The sequence below is a fragment of the Sus scrofa genome, chromosome 2 (assembly GCF_054392235.1).
Source record: "Sus scrofa isolate SSC_HxYL_T2T_F1_AM1 chromosome 2, Sscrofa_HxYL_maternal_Yorkshire_Landrace_v2.0, whole genome shotgun sequence".
Lineage (NCBI taxonomy): Eukaryota > Metazoa > Chordata > Mammalia > Artiodactyla > Suidae > Sus > Sus scrofa.
Genome location: NC_139384.1, coordinates 96,540,040 through 96,554,220, shown reverse-complemented (window position 1 = coordinate 96,554,220; position 14,181 = coordinate 96,540,040). Strand labels below are relative to the sequence as shown.

Sequence of the window (14,181 nt, the reverse complement as noted above, 5' to 3'; positions counted from 1 at the left end):
CATTTGTTCTAGTTCCTCAAAAAGTCCACTTTCCTGAAAGATAGATATATGTGCAGAATGAGTTTTCATCTTCAGACAGCTGCACTGCACTGAAAACCACTTCCCCTCACTGGAACTCAGCTGACCCTCTAAACTCACTGCCAGGTTCTCTCAATTATGTCAAGATGCAGCCGACCCAAAGAAGTGAGGAACAACAGGTTCCACTCAGGTCCTCTTCCTCCATTCCCTTCCTCCATCTCTTCACAAAACAGAAACACCCTCATTCATTCACAGATCCTCACGCCCTTCCCTGTGGCTGAGACTCCATGCAACCTGGCTGGTTTCCCCAGGTAAAAATCTGAACACCAGGGCACTACAGTACCGTTGCACTGAGTCTGCACCATTCACCTACAAGGCATGCAAATCCAGCCTGGAGCTCAGATTTCATTCAATGGGACTCGCCAGCGAAAGCTCTCAGCGATACCCACCTCTCCTCCAGAGTTAATCCAGCCCAGTTTTCTTCCCCTCCTTGAGAAACGGGCTAGCCCACCTGCTTCCCTTCTCCACCCTGTCCTCTGGAACCAGCCCCCAGGACCCCTCCAGGGTCTTTAAGGCTCAGGTTTCCTGGGCCCTCAGCACCCCCCACAAATGAAAAGTAAACTCTTTAGTGGCAGCCTCCCCAAACCAACCACGTCACTGCCACTCAACTCCGCCGGAGCCCCCTACCCGCGCGAGCCCTACCGGACGGGGCGCGCGGCCCCCCACCAGTGTGTGCCAGCCCCAGCATTTACCTTGACGCTTGTGTAGCTGGTCTGGGTCTCGGCCTCCGCGCTGCTGCAGCAGTGGCGTCTCCGGCCCCTGCAGGTGGTCACGGCGGGGGCTGCGGAGCCCCCGCTGCTGCCGCTGCCCAGCTCGCCGCGGGCCCTGCGGACGCGGGCGGCGCCGGGGGGCCCGGACGCGCAGCTGGGGGGAATGGCGTCGGCGGCGTCGGTCTGGACGAAGAGGCCGTGAAGGGGGGCCGCGGGGCCCTGCGACACGCTGGTGGTCTGGCGGGGCGAGTTGGACTCCTCCGAGTCCCGGCAGTAGATCACGCCGCTCTGCGAGACGTGGATGCTGGGGGCGCAGCCCATCCCTCTGCCGGGCTCCCCAGCGCGCCCGCCCGCGCCCCCGGCCGCCCGGCCCCAGCGTCGCCGCGGCCACCTGCAGTGAGGGGGCGGGCGCCTCGGCGGTGGCGGCGGCGCCCGGACCGCGCGCCCCTCGGCCTCTCCGGCCGCCGCTCCGTCGGGCTCGGCGCGGCGCCCCCCGCCGAGCCTCCTGGGGCTGCGCGCGTCACCCCAACTTTCCCTTCTGGGCCATCTTTCTCCCTGAGCGGGGGAGCGCGCACACACGGCACCCCGCGCGCACCGGCGGCCGCCACCCTCCCCACCGCGGCGCCCCAAACGCGCTCCCCGCGCCTCCGCCCTCAGCTCCTCTCGGCCGGCGCCGCCGCCCAGCTCGATCTCGCCGGGTTCCCGCGGCCCCAGGGCCACAGCGCCACCCGCCTGCCTGCACCTCTTTCCCTACTTTCCGTCCGCGTGCGTCCCCCTCCCTCCTTCTCAGTCGCCCGCCTTCCTCCGCGGCGCCCCCGCTCCGCAGCCGCCGCCGCCCGGGCCCCGCTGCGCCCCTCGGCCCCGCCCGCCGTTCCCCGCGCTCTCCCAGGCAGGGCAGAGCGCGCCTGCCGCCCGGCTCAGCCCCTGGGGCCCCTGGGCGCGGCAGCGGGCACCACGCCTCGGCGCCCTCCCCGCTCGGCTGTCCGAGGCCTCTTCCCTTCTGCACAGGTCCCTGGGCCGCCTTCTGTTGCCCAGACCCTCTTCCCCAAACCGGGCCCGAAGGGGGGTGCAGCCTGGGGAGCTCCACAATGAGCCTCTGGCAGTTCACGAACACAGTGTAACATCCCTGAGCAAAACACCACGACGCCCTGTAGGGACCCTCCAGCCCAACGCCACCCATCTGACTTGCTCAGGTCCTATACTCAGCAGTGAGCAGAGACTTCATGGCTCCGCATCCCCCGCTTCCCCACATACTCTGCAGGCTGAGTTGGAGGGCGACTCAGTCTGAAGACTGAAGTCCATTCCATGTCTACCCATCATCTGGAGGTCATGCCAAGGGATGGGAGGCCCTGCAGAAAACCAAGTACTTAAATACATAAATTTCCCCATAAAATCCAAAGAAAGAACAGAAAGAAGCTGTTGCCCAGTTCTCAGCTTTCTCCTCCAGAGTTTTCACCTCTTCTTTGGGTGTCACTAAATTTTCACCCTGGCCTCTACTCCACCCAGTCTCCCACTGTCAACTGTTCTTCCAGGCTGGGCAGTCAAAATTGAGGCTCACTCAGCTTCGCTCAAGGGGAGCAAGAACGCCTTCAGAAGAGGGCTGCTTATCGCAGCCTGAGCTAGAGCTGCGAGGCACCACTGCCCATTTATTCATTGGTTCTTTGGTGATTCCGGCCTGCTGCCACAGTCCCGGAGAGGAGAAACGGATGGTCCAAGGAAGGACTCAAAGGAGAGCTGCTTATAAGGTCAAAGGCAAGAACACAGAGGCCTAGGGCAAAGCAGAAAAGAAGCATCCGATTTTAAATCATGTCTGTGGTTCTCTCCCTCTCTCTCCCCATGACATCAAATTTAAGAGTAACAGGATGAAGACTTCAAATAGCTTCTAACCTTCAAAGAGAAGCAAGGTGTCACCCCAAATCCCAAATTCAGATATACAGAGGAGGAAGAACTAACTTAACCTAGCCTAACTAACCTAATCTAGCCTAAGTCCTCTACTTCCATTTCTCTTCTCAGTTGAATACTACAACTTTCCAACTTTTGATGTCTTTCTCTCACTCTCTTTTAATTTGATCACACGAAAAAATGTATCTCCAGTTAATGCAGAAAAAGTCCATACTGGATTTTCTAATGGACAAGCAAATTGCTCATAAAATTTCCGCGCAGGATGGGTTCTCCAAGAAGCAGATTCTGAGATGGCGTTTAGCAGGCAGAGGTTTATGAAAACACACTCTTGGCATCAACATCTGGAAGGAAAGCAGGGAGGGAGGAAGGCAGGGAAGTGGGGTGGAGATTGGGCAGAAGGAGAAACTGAGCTAGGATACAGCCTCACGAAAAGCCTCAGGCACCCCTGTAGGGAAAACTCTGAAGCTGGATGATGCTTCAGAGTTGTCCTGAATTGGGTCCTGGATGATAGGCCTTTATACCTATGGATATGGATCAGCAGTTACTTGTAGGCCACCTTGGTAGCTCTTATTAGCTGAGGCAATCCCCTGATGAGACTGACAGCTGAGCTGAGGGCCATCTGCTGGTGGCACTGCTCCAGCTAGATGAGTAGGTCGTTCTTTTCCTGGCATCATAACATCCACCACAGCTCTCTTCCAGGCTGGGTCCATGCTTCCTTGTCCCTATCCATGCCCCTAGGAATATCACCTTAGAAGTTCCCACTGTGGGAGTTCCCATCTTGGTTCAGTGGTTAAGGAATCCAACTAGGAACCATGAGGTTGTGGGTTCGATCCCCGGCCTCATTCAGTGGGTTAAGGATCCAGCGTTGCCATGAGCTGTGGTTGTAGGTCGCAGACGTGGCTTGGATCCCGAGTTGCCGTGGCTCTGGCGTAGGCGGGTGGCTACAGCTCCGATTCGACCCCTAGCCTAGGAACCTCCATATGCTACAGGTGGTGTCCTAGAAAAGACAAAGAAAAAAAAGTTCCCACTGTGGCATGTAGGTTAAGGATCCAGTGTTGCTGCAGCCGTGGAGTAGGTCATTGAAGCTCGGATTCAATCCCTGGCCTGGGAACTTCCACATGTTGTGGGTGCAGGCAAACAAACAAACAAAAAAGAAAAAACACATTAAGTGGTCAACACGTGGAGTTCCTATCGTGGCTCATTGGGTTAAAAACCCAACATAGTGTCCTTGAGGATTCCAGTTTGATCCCTGGCCTCACTCAGTGGGTTAAGGATCCAGTACTGCTGCAAGCTGCAGTGTAGATCACAGATGTGGCTCAGATCCCACATTGCCATGGCTGTGGTGTAGGCCGGTAGTGGAAGCTCTGATTCTACCCTCTAGCCCAGGAACTTCCACATGCTGCAGGTGTGGCCTTAAAATTTAAAAAAAAAAAATAAATAAATACATGGTCAAGACAGAGATATAGGAACAGTTTCATTTGACAGAAGCCTAAGCCTAGTGGCTGCCATCCCCCTACTTCCAGGTGACCATTCAGAATCTGGGCAAACACCATTAGAGTTACATTATAAAAGCACTAGTGTCCATACCAATCCTTGACGCAATGTTAAGTCAGGAGTTAACCATTCCTAAATCTTCTCTATGATTCTTTTATATACTCCTAGTTCGGTCATTATCCTTTTGGGGAACTACCAATCCATGGCAGCCTTTTTTGACATTTAGAGCCATGCTACTCCTCAGGCCCCACATCTACTTTTTCAGTGTTTTCTCTAGGAATGCAGTTACTGTGGTGAAACCTCCCAGAGAATCCAAAGGGCCTATCATTCACTGAGGCTTCGAAGGCAAGAAGACTATGATAAAACAGAAATTACAACCCATCTTCCAGGGAGAACATTAGGGGCTGAGTCACAAGGGGACAAATCACTCAGAAGCAAAGTTAGGTTTGACTTTCTAAAATAAAAAAAAAAAAAAAGAAAAGAAAATAATACCATTTGCAGCAACATGGATGGAACTAGAGATTCTCATACTAAGTAAAGTAAGTCAGAAAGAGAAAGCCAAATACCATATGATATCACTAACATCTGGAGTCTAATATAGGGCACAAATGAAACTTTCCACAGAAAAGAAACTCATGGACTTGGAGAACAGACTTGTGGTTGCCAAGGGGGAGGAGGAGGGAGCAGGATACACTGGGAACTTGGGGTTAATACATGCAGACCATTGCCTTTGGGATGGATCAGCAATGAGATCCTGCTGTGTAGCACTGGGAACTCTATCTAGTCACTTATGATGGAGCATGATAATGTGAGAAAAAAGAATCTATACAGGTAGGTGTAACTGGGTCACCTTGCTGTACAGTAGAAAATTGACAGAATACTGTTAACCAGCTATAATGAAAAAAATAAAAATCATTAAAAAAAAAAAAGCCTTGAGAGAGTAAACAACTTGAAGGTGATTATTGAAGATCGCTGAGCAGCTTTTGTATGTTAATTGACCATTTGCTGCTGGGATCAGTGCCTTTCATGGAGCAGGACTCTTTTGCAGGAACTGAGAGGGAATAGGGAAAATGCACTCGCTAGCAATTTTTCCTCGCATTCCCAGAGCAGCCAATAGTTTTAATACCTACCTCAGGCACAGCTCCCACTGCCAATTCTGGCTTAGTGAAAAGAAAAAAAATGATATATGCCTATAATGTCCACCAAGTGTTCTCAGTGGGAATGTGAACCTGCCCCCATGGCTGGCACAGTTCTGGCCTGAAACATCCAGAAAGTGTGCAAGTGGAGGAGACATGGTTTAACTAAAATTGTTCCCTAGCGAAGCTCTGAGGCCTGAGCTCTTGCTCGTGGAAGTGATTTCTGGACCAAATCCCATGTCACAATTTCAATGCATTCCAGGATAATAGCAAAGTCTACACATTCAGACACTGCAGATAAAATTTAGGCTCCAGGTACAGAGTAAGGCCAGAAAAACCAACACGATAAAAAAAAAGATTTTTTTTTTAATTAAGTGAAAAAAAAAATTTAGCTATAGGCGATGTCCATGAAACAAATCAAGAAGCAAACCAAATCAGCAATTTCTTCTAAACCATAGAAATGTCCGGGGGTGGCGGAACAGCTTATATGTTCCAGACTGATGTCAAATAAGAGCGTATTTCAGAATTATGACCTGAAAGCCCTGAAAGACCCTGAACAGTTAAGGCCCCTTCCCATTCTGAAGTGGTATAACTCTTCCAGAATCCTTCTAACGAAGAAGAAAATGTGATTAATATATTCTGAGGGATTCTTAACCAAAGGTTAAAACAATAGCAGCTTTCAGCTTAATCTTTATGTAATCAAATATTTAATCAACCAATCAACCTTACAGAGCTCTGAATTCAAGCTCTCTTCCTAATGGTGGAGCTTATTGGAAATCTAACCACCTGCTAAGTGAAACGATACAGTTTATTAGGTAGCCCAGCACAGTGGAAGGTTCATTGAACTCAGAGTGAGAAGGGCGAATCCGAAACTAGCGCTACCTCTTATAGCTGCGTAACCTCTGGGAAGTCACTTAACCTCTGGGCCTCCTTCTCCGACATAATCTCCAAAGTCTCTAAATCACCAACATTCAGAGAAGCTGTGACATTTTTACTTTCTTTTATTCAATTATTTTTCATTTCGACGAGTGGAATTTTTAAGCTGTAAGAAGTGGTCCTCCACCTAACCACACACCAGCATCACAGTGAGGAGTTTGTCAGAAATACATCAGCTTCCTGATCCCATCCCAGAGACTTGGACACCGGGGTCAAGGACAGGTCTACCTCAGCCCTTTCAAAGATGGTGAGTCCATTGTAGCCTCTCCACAGCGTGCTTTGGGGACTAGAGTAAAAGCTGATGTCCTTACAAGAGCCTACAAAATCCTACTGGATGTGGCCCCTGCCTGGCCCTTCTGAGCCCGCTTCCCTCTCACGCTCACTCTGCTGCAGCCACGCTAACCTCCTTGCTGTTTTCCCAGGAGACCCAACAATATTAGCCATGAGCCCTTCCCTTGGCCTGTGTTGCTGTTCATCAAAAAGGACAGGGCTGGGAGCTCCCATCGTGCCTCTGTGGTTAACAAATCTGACTAGGAACCATGAGGTTGCAGGTTTGATCCCTGGCCTTGCTCAATGGGTTAAGGATCCGGGGTTGCTGTGAGCTGTGGTGTAGGTTGCAAACGCGGCTCAGATCCCGAGTTGCTGTGGCTCTGGTGTAGGCGGGTGGCTACAGCTCTGATTCGACCCCTAACCTGGAAACCTTCATATGCGGCCCAAGAAAATGGCAAAAAACAAAACAAAACAAAACAAAACAAAAAAGGACAGGGCTAACTTCTTCACTTAAGTCTCTGCTCCAATGCTGCCTTCTCAATAACTCTTCTTTAAAATCACAACCCATGAGTTCCCTTTGTGACTCAACAGGTTAAGAACCCAGCTAGTATCCATGAGGATGTGGGTTCGATCCCTGGCCCCACTTATTGGGTTAGGGATCTGGTGTTGCTATGAGCTGTGGTGTAGGTCAAAGATGCAGCCTGGATCCCGCATTGCTGTGGCAATGATGTAGGCTGGCAGCAGCAGCTCCAATTTCCCCCCAGCCTAGGAGCTTCCATAGGCTGACGGTGCAGCCCTATAAGAAAATAAAATGAAATAAAAAATAAAATCACAACTTGCATCTCTCTACTGTCCCCCCACCACTCCTGACTCCCCTCCACCTGCTCTATTTCTCTTGTTCCCTAGCGCTTATCATGTTCCAACTTATTATATAATCAGCACGTTTATTATTATGTGTATTATCTCTCTTTCCCCACTAGAAGGTAGGCTCTACTAGGACCTTATTCACTGATGGATCAAATTCCTAGTACCTGGCATATAGTACATGCTGAAATACTGAATGAATGAAAGATTTTTTTCTCATTTCTTCCTTTCCTGCCTTTCTTCTTTCCTGATGGTTATAACTCAAAATTAAAAATTTGTTTTTTTTTTTCTCCCTTATTGAGTAGAGTGGTATGTTCTGTGTTTTCAGGTTTTAAAGTCAGTGAATGCCTTGACGTGAAAACCCTCCTTTTGGTAATATACATCTGAAAAAGCCAAAAGAACAAAATAAGAATTTATATGAAGATGTTTGTGGCAACATTATTGACAATAATGGCAACGGAGAGAATCCAAATAACTCACACAACAGAAACAGCTCAACAAACCACACTACCAGGCAGAATACCACTGTTTAAATGTATATGGATTAAAAGAACATCAAACTCTATATCCGCACAAGTTTATCGCAGACAGTTGTTAGCGTTAGGGTTAGGGTCCTTCAACTTCATCCATGGTGTGCTTGCCTCTGAAGACTTTCCCTGGAACCTTTCCCAAGAAATGCTCCAGCAGAGCCCAGTTCTGAAGCTCTTTCGTAAAAACACAGTTACGAAGTGCCTGGCGCTCTTCTCTGAGCTGGCAGAAGACAAGGCGAACGCCAAGAACATCTATGCAGCCTTCTCAAAAACTCGAAAGCTTGGACTCCACAAGGACGCCCCTCATCGGCAGTGCCCTCCCGAGCTGCTGCGCTACCACATCACCTCGTCCGGAGATGAGATGACTCCTCTCTCTCTCAGAGTGTGTCTTTCGCATGAGGAGACCCAGGCATCCATCGACTACCGCACTGGTGAGAGCAAGTGGAAGTGAGTGCAGAAGAGGGACTTTGAGGTGGTGTGCATGACACATCCCACTGACGAGTCCTGCGTGCAGCAGCAGCTCAAGGAATTTGATGGCAAGAGCCTGATTTCAGCTACCAAGGAGGGCCTGGAGCTGCCTGAGGATGAGGAGGAGAGGAGGAAGGTGGAGGAGGGCAAGGCCAAGTTTGAGAAGCTCTGCAAACTCATGAAAGAAATCTTGGATCAGAAGGTAGAGAGGTGACCATCTTCAACAGACTCGTGTCGTCACCCTCTTGCCTTGTGACTAGGACCTCTGGGGGGACAGCCAACGTGGAGCTCATCGTGAAAGCTCAGAGACACTTCGAGATAATGCAACCATGGGCTACATGATGGCCAAAAAAGCACCTGGAGATCAACCCTGACCACCCCATCATGGAGACACTGCGACAGCAGACAGGGGTGGACAAGAACGACAAGGCTGTCAGGGACCTAGGGGTGCTGCTGTTTGAAACCAAACTGCTTTCTTCCAGCTTCTCACTGGAGGATCCCCAAACCCACTCCAACCGCATCTATCACATGACCAAACGAGGCCTGGGCCCTGACGAAAATGAAGCGGCGGCAGAGGAGAGCCCTGTGCTGCTGGTCCTGATGAGATCTGTGCCCACTCCCTCCCTGGCCTCGAGGGGGATGAGGATGCCTCTCGCATGGAAGAAGGAGATTAGAAGTTTCTACCTGCTCCCTCTGTATAGTGTCCCCATGGTTCCCCCCGCAGCAGATTAGAAGTTTCTACTTTGCTCCCTCTGTATAGTGTCCCCATGGTTCCCCCCCGCAGCAGCCCCAGTGGCCCTGGGCCCACCAGGTTCCCTCTGCCGATGTCTGCTGGTTTTATGTCTGTTTTTCTGTCTGTCTGAGGCAGGCTACAAGGGCTACAGGTCCTAACCCTTCCCACATTTGACACTGAGTTTGGATGGCATGTACTGTGTTTATTTTGTTCTGAAATTCAAGTATGCAAAATAAAGAAGATGAAGTTTTATACCAAAAATGTGTATGGATTAAATATTTATATATAGTATATTCAGATTGATTACTACTATGGAAAATGCATGTCTATCTACTGAGACTCATAAGTGAATGGAAGGTGATATAGGAGCACGACAGACTTCTTTTTCTGAAAAATTATTTAAGTGGATACAAAAACAATGTAAATGAATGAGCATCATGTTTCTTAATTCTCTCCTGATAATATTTTAGCTAAGTATATTTCCTTTTATGGACATCTAAACATCTTTTTCTTTCAGACAGAAGGCAGAAGATGGAAAAAAATTAAAAAGGGAGAGAATCAGATGTAGATGGAGAGAGAGAAGTTAATTTCTCTTTTTACAAATTTCTCTGTAATTTACAAAGAAGAGACCTTCAAAATCAGATGCACAAAGACACAAAGGTACAGACGGAAGTATCAGACACAACCTAGAATAGATTTATAAGGAGATGCTGCTGAATAGCATTGAGAACTATGTCTAGATACTCATGTTGCAACAGAAGAAAGGGTGGGGGAAAAACTGTAATTGCAATGTATACATGTAAGGATAACCTGACCCCCTTGCTGTACAGTGGGAAAACTAAAAAAAAAAAAAAGAGCCACAACAACAACAACAAAAATAAATATTCAGACACCAAAAAAAAAAGAAACACATAGGAAACCACTTTCACGGTAAAATATCCCTACCAAGTGGCTTTACAGATAGAGGTCTTTTTTTTTTTTTGTCTTTTTGCTATTTCTTGGGCCGCTCCCGCGGCATATGGAGGTTCCCAGGCTAGGGGTCCAGTCGGAGCTGTAGCCACTGGCCTACACCAGAGCCACAGCAACCCGGGATCCGAGCCGTGTCTGCAACCTACACCACAGCTCACGGCAACGCCGGATCGTTAACCCACTGAGCAAGGGCAGGGACCGAACCCACAACCTCATGGTTCCTAGTCGGATTTGTTAACCACTGCGCCATGACGGGAACTCCACAGATAGAGGTCTTTTAAGAGAATACAAATAAGTTGCATGTTTAACTATAAATGTATCACTTCCTGGACCTTCTGCCACAAATCCACTGAACTTTAGGAGAGGATATGGCCCATAGGATAGTTTTCCCAAGCCAGTTATAGAAGACACAAAAAGAGATGAGGTAGGAAGGGATTTGGCCAACATCTGACTTCCTTAGGTTAAAGCATCGAACATGGAATCCACTAAGCCCTGGGCGCTGAATCCATGTAATCAAAATTAATCTGACCTTCCTATTAACAAGAACACCTCAGGAAGAGGTTGGATCAGCCCTGGAGGGGCTACAGAATCTTCTTGCTACTCATCTTCAGAATTCTCCCAGAACCAAAAAGGCTATGAGATGAAACTTTCATTTCCAAAAATATTGTAAATACATTTCACAAGTGTATCAGGCATAACAGGATACACAAAAGAAGCACGAAGTACAGTCCTATGCCAAAAGAGCTTCCAGAGCTATTGGGGAAATGGGACCTACACACAAGAAGTGCTGGAGCATTACATGAGCTGACACTCCAGGTGTGGTACTAGCACTTCTTTCATAGTTATGTCAATTGAGGAAGGCTTGCTGGAGAAGGGGACATGTCAGCTGGACCTCAACCTGAAGGACTTCTTAAGCGAGGGGAACAGCATGAGCAAAGGCACAGAGGCAGAAGTCACCTTGCTGGATTCAGAAGACAGTGAGAGGATGCGATAACTAGAGTGTCTCCTGAGGTGGGGATGATAAGATTGGAAGGTTAAGAAAGAAGACAGAAAATGGAAGACCATGAAACTTCTCCTATATGTAGTAGAAATGAATGTAGGTCCTACCAATCTCAAGGAAACTCCCCATGTGAAAATCTAGATTTAGAAAACAAATTCATTGTCTTACAAAATAAGTTTGAGTTTGCCAAAGGATTAAATACTGGCTTTCTGAAAAATAGTAGACCTCATGGCTTCATGAAATAATTTTCTATAGCACTTTGAGTTTTGGGGGGATATTCTTTTATATTTTTTCTTTTTAGGGCAGCATCTGTGACATATGGAAGTTCCCAGGCTAGGGGTTGAATAGGAGCTGCTGCTGCTGGCCTACACCACAGCCACAGCAAGGTGGGATCCGAGCCACATCTGTGACCTACACCACAGCTCACGGCAATGCAAGATCCTTTAACCCACTGAGCAAGGCCAGGGATCTAACCTGGATCCTCTTGGATACCAGTCGGGTTCATAACCCTCTGAGCCACAATGGGAACTCCTGGGTGGGGGATATTCTATGTCAGGATCCAAATTATTACTTCACTCCAACTTAAGATATGCAATATATAAAGCAAAGCACATGTGATTCTAAATGAGTGTGACATTTCCTCAGTGCCCCATGGGTGAAAAAAAAAAGGTTCAGATTTCTAAGCAGGCTTTCCTTGACCTATACACACACTTTGCTAGGCTCCGGAAGGTTTCATTACATTTTGCGATACTAAAGGCATCCAGGTAAGAAGATGTGGTACATATATACAATGCAATACTACTCAGCCAAAAAAAGAATGAAACAATGCCATTTGCAGCAACATGGATAGACTAGAGATTCTCATACTAAGTGAAGTAAGTCAGAAAGAGAAAGACAAATACCATACAATATCACTTATACGTGGAATGTAAAATATGGCACAAAAGAACCTTTCTACAAAACAGAAACAGACTCACAGACATAGAGAACAGACTTGTGGTTGTCAAGGGAGAGGAAGAGGGAAGGGGATGGACTGGGAGTTTGGGCTTCGAAGATGCAAACGACTACATTTAGAATGGATAAGCAATGAGGTCCTACTGTATAGCATAGGGGACTGTATCCAGTCTCTTGGGACAGACCATGATGGAAGATATGGAAAATAATAAAGGAAAAGGAATGTGTATATATGTATGACTGGGTCACTCTGCTGTACAGCAGAAATTAGCACAAAATTGTAAATCAACTATACTTTAATAATTAAAAAAAGAGTAAAGTCATCCATTCATTCGTTCATTCATTCATTCAGCAAACATTTACCGAGGGGCTATCATGTATCAGACACTAACTAGGCAATGGGAAACAAGAGAGAAACAGTCTCTCCTACGGAGTTTAGAATGCTATGGGAATGGGAAGGACAAAAAACCAATATGATTGTCTAGGGGTGGTGAAGCTTGTACTGGGATTCGAAATATGTTGCTGTGATAGAAATGGGGGAGATTAATGTTTTCTCAGAGGAGATGACATTTAAGCTGAGATCCTTAAAAAGCCTTTCCAAAGGAATCTCATTCTTTCCATGTATCCATCCGGCCATCCGCACAATGAGAACGCGAAGCACTCACCACTGTGCCAGCCCTGAGAGGGACACAAAGAAGGCACCTCCTCAATACCTGCTCTCAGACGCAGACACAAACCCAAGGAAGTGTGTTAACGCTTGCTTTGAAAACATGATCCAAGCCCAGAGAGAAAGATCACTGTGGGTGGAAGTGAGGCAGAAGATGTCACAGAGGGGAGGGAGGGGGGCGCCGGGAAGAAAGGGCAGTATTTGAATAGGTGGAGAAGAGGACATTCCAGAGAGACGATGTGAGCCAAGGCCTCGAGGTGGGAACATACACTGAATGCTTGATGAACAATGATGTAGGTTATTCAAAAGGTGTGTCACGTCAGGGAAGAGTGTGGCATTACTTTTGGCTGACACGGTAGGCTTGGACCTACCAGGGAACCAAACACCAGACTAAGAAGTTGGGTGAAATTCTGGTCATTGGGAATCACTGAGGTTTTTCAGTGGTTTTTCGCTAAGCCTGTACTCAAAGGTGCTGTTTTACTAAGATGAGTCTGGTTTCGTGTTCAAGAAGGACTGGGCGGGGGAGTCAGGAATAAGGACCAGGTAGGAGCTGTCACAATCCAGGAATGAGGCGTTCCCAGCGAGTTAAGAATCCAACATTGTCTCTGTGAGGATGCGATCCGATGCAGCCTCGCTCAGCGAGTTACGGATCCCGCATTGCCACAAGCTGAGGCACAGGACACAGATGTGGCTCAGATACCATGTTGCTGGGGCTGTGGCATAGGCTGGCAGCTGCAGCTCCGATTGGACCCCTGGCCTGGGAACTTCCATATGTCTCAGGTGTGACTGTAAAAAGACAAAAAAAAAAAAGTAATTACATAAAATATAAAACTGTATACGATTGAGCCTATAACATAGAAATATAATATAAATTTGACAACAACAAAGCAAAAGAGGGGCACGGAATGAAGCTAAAGAGAAACTGATCCTAGATGGCAATTTGAATCCACAGGAAGAAATGAAGAGAACCAAAATGGGAAATAACATTAACATCAAGATAAACTTGACCCCTAGCCTGAACCTGTGAACTTCCCTACGCTGCAGGAGTGGCCATTAAAAAAAAAAAAAAAAAAAAAAAATCCAAGAATGGAATAATAAGGACTGTTACGGACTGAACTATGACCTCCACAAATCCATATGTTGGAACCCTATGTCCCGTGTGACCTCATTTGGAGAGCGGGCCTTTGGGGCCTTTAATTTAAGGTTACATGAGGTCATAAGGGTGAGGCCCTAATCCAGTCTGGCGTGCTGATAAGAAGAAGAGATGTTGCAAGGGAAAAGAAGTGTATTCTGGCAAACCCATTCCCACATTCTCTCTCTCCATCCCTCCCGGCTCCCTTTCCAGGTCTTCCACACTAGCAAACGTGGCCCTCCTTTCTCAGCGCAGCTAAGAAAGCAGTCTTTTTTTTTTTTTGTCTTTTTAGGGCCGCTCATACAGCATATGGAGGTTCCCAGGCTAGGGGTCAAATC

General features: G+C 47.8%; 1 protein-coding gene across 24 annotated transcripts in view; it reads right to left on the bottom strand.

Moving 5' to 3' along the window:
- Positions 1-14,181, bottom strand: part of PDE8B (phosphodiesterase 8B) — a 329,914-nt gene that overhangs the window by 249,233 nt on the left and 66,500 nt on the right. For 2 of the 24 annotated variants that reach the window (XM_085013880.1, XM_085013881.1), the window contains exons 1-2: positions 1,654-1,714; positions 771-1,007 (exon numbers count right to left, since the gene is read on the bottom strand). The exons of 15 other annotated variants lie outside the window; for them this stretch is intronic. The gene's annotated coding sequence lies outside the window, so the exon portion shown is untranslated. Of the gene's footprint in view, positions 1-770; positions 1,077-1,508; positions 1,715-14,181 lie in introns of those variants that run through there. 7 more of the 24 variants (XM_013994908.3, XM_021084467.2, XM_085013877.1 and 4 more) reach the window with 5 other exon arrangements.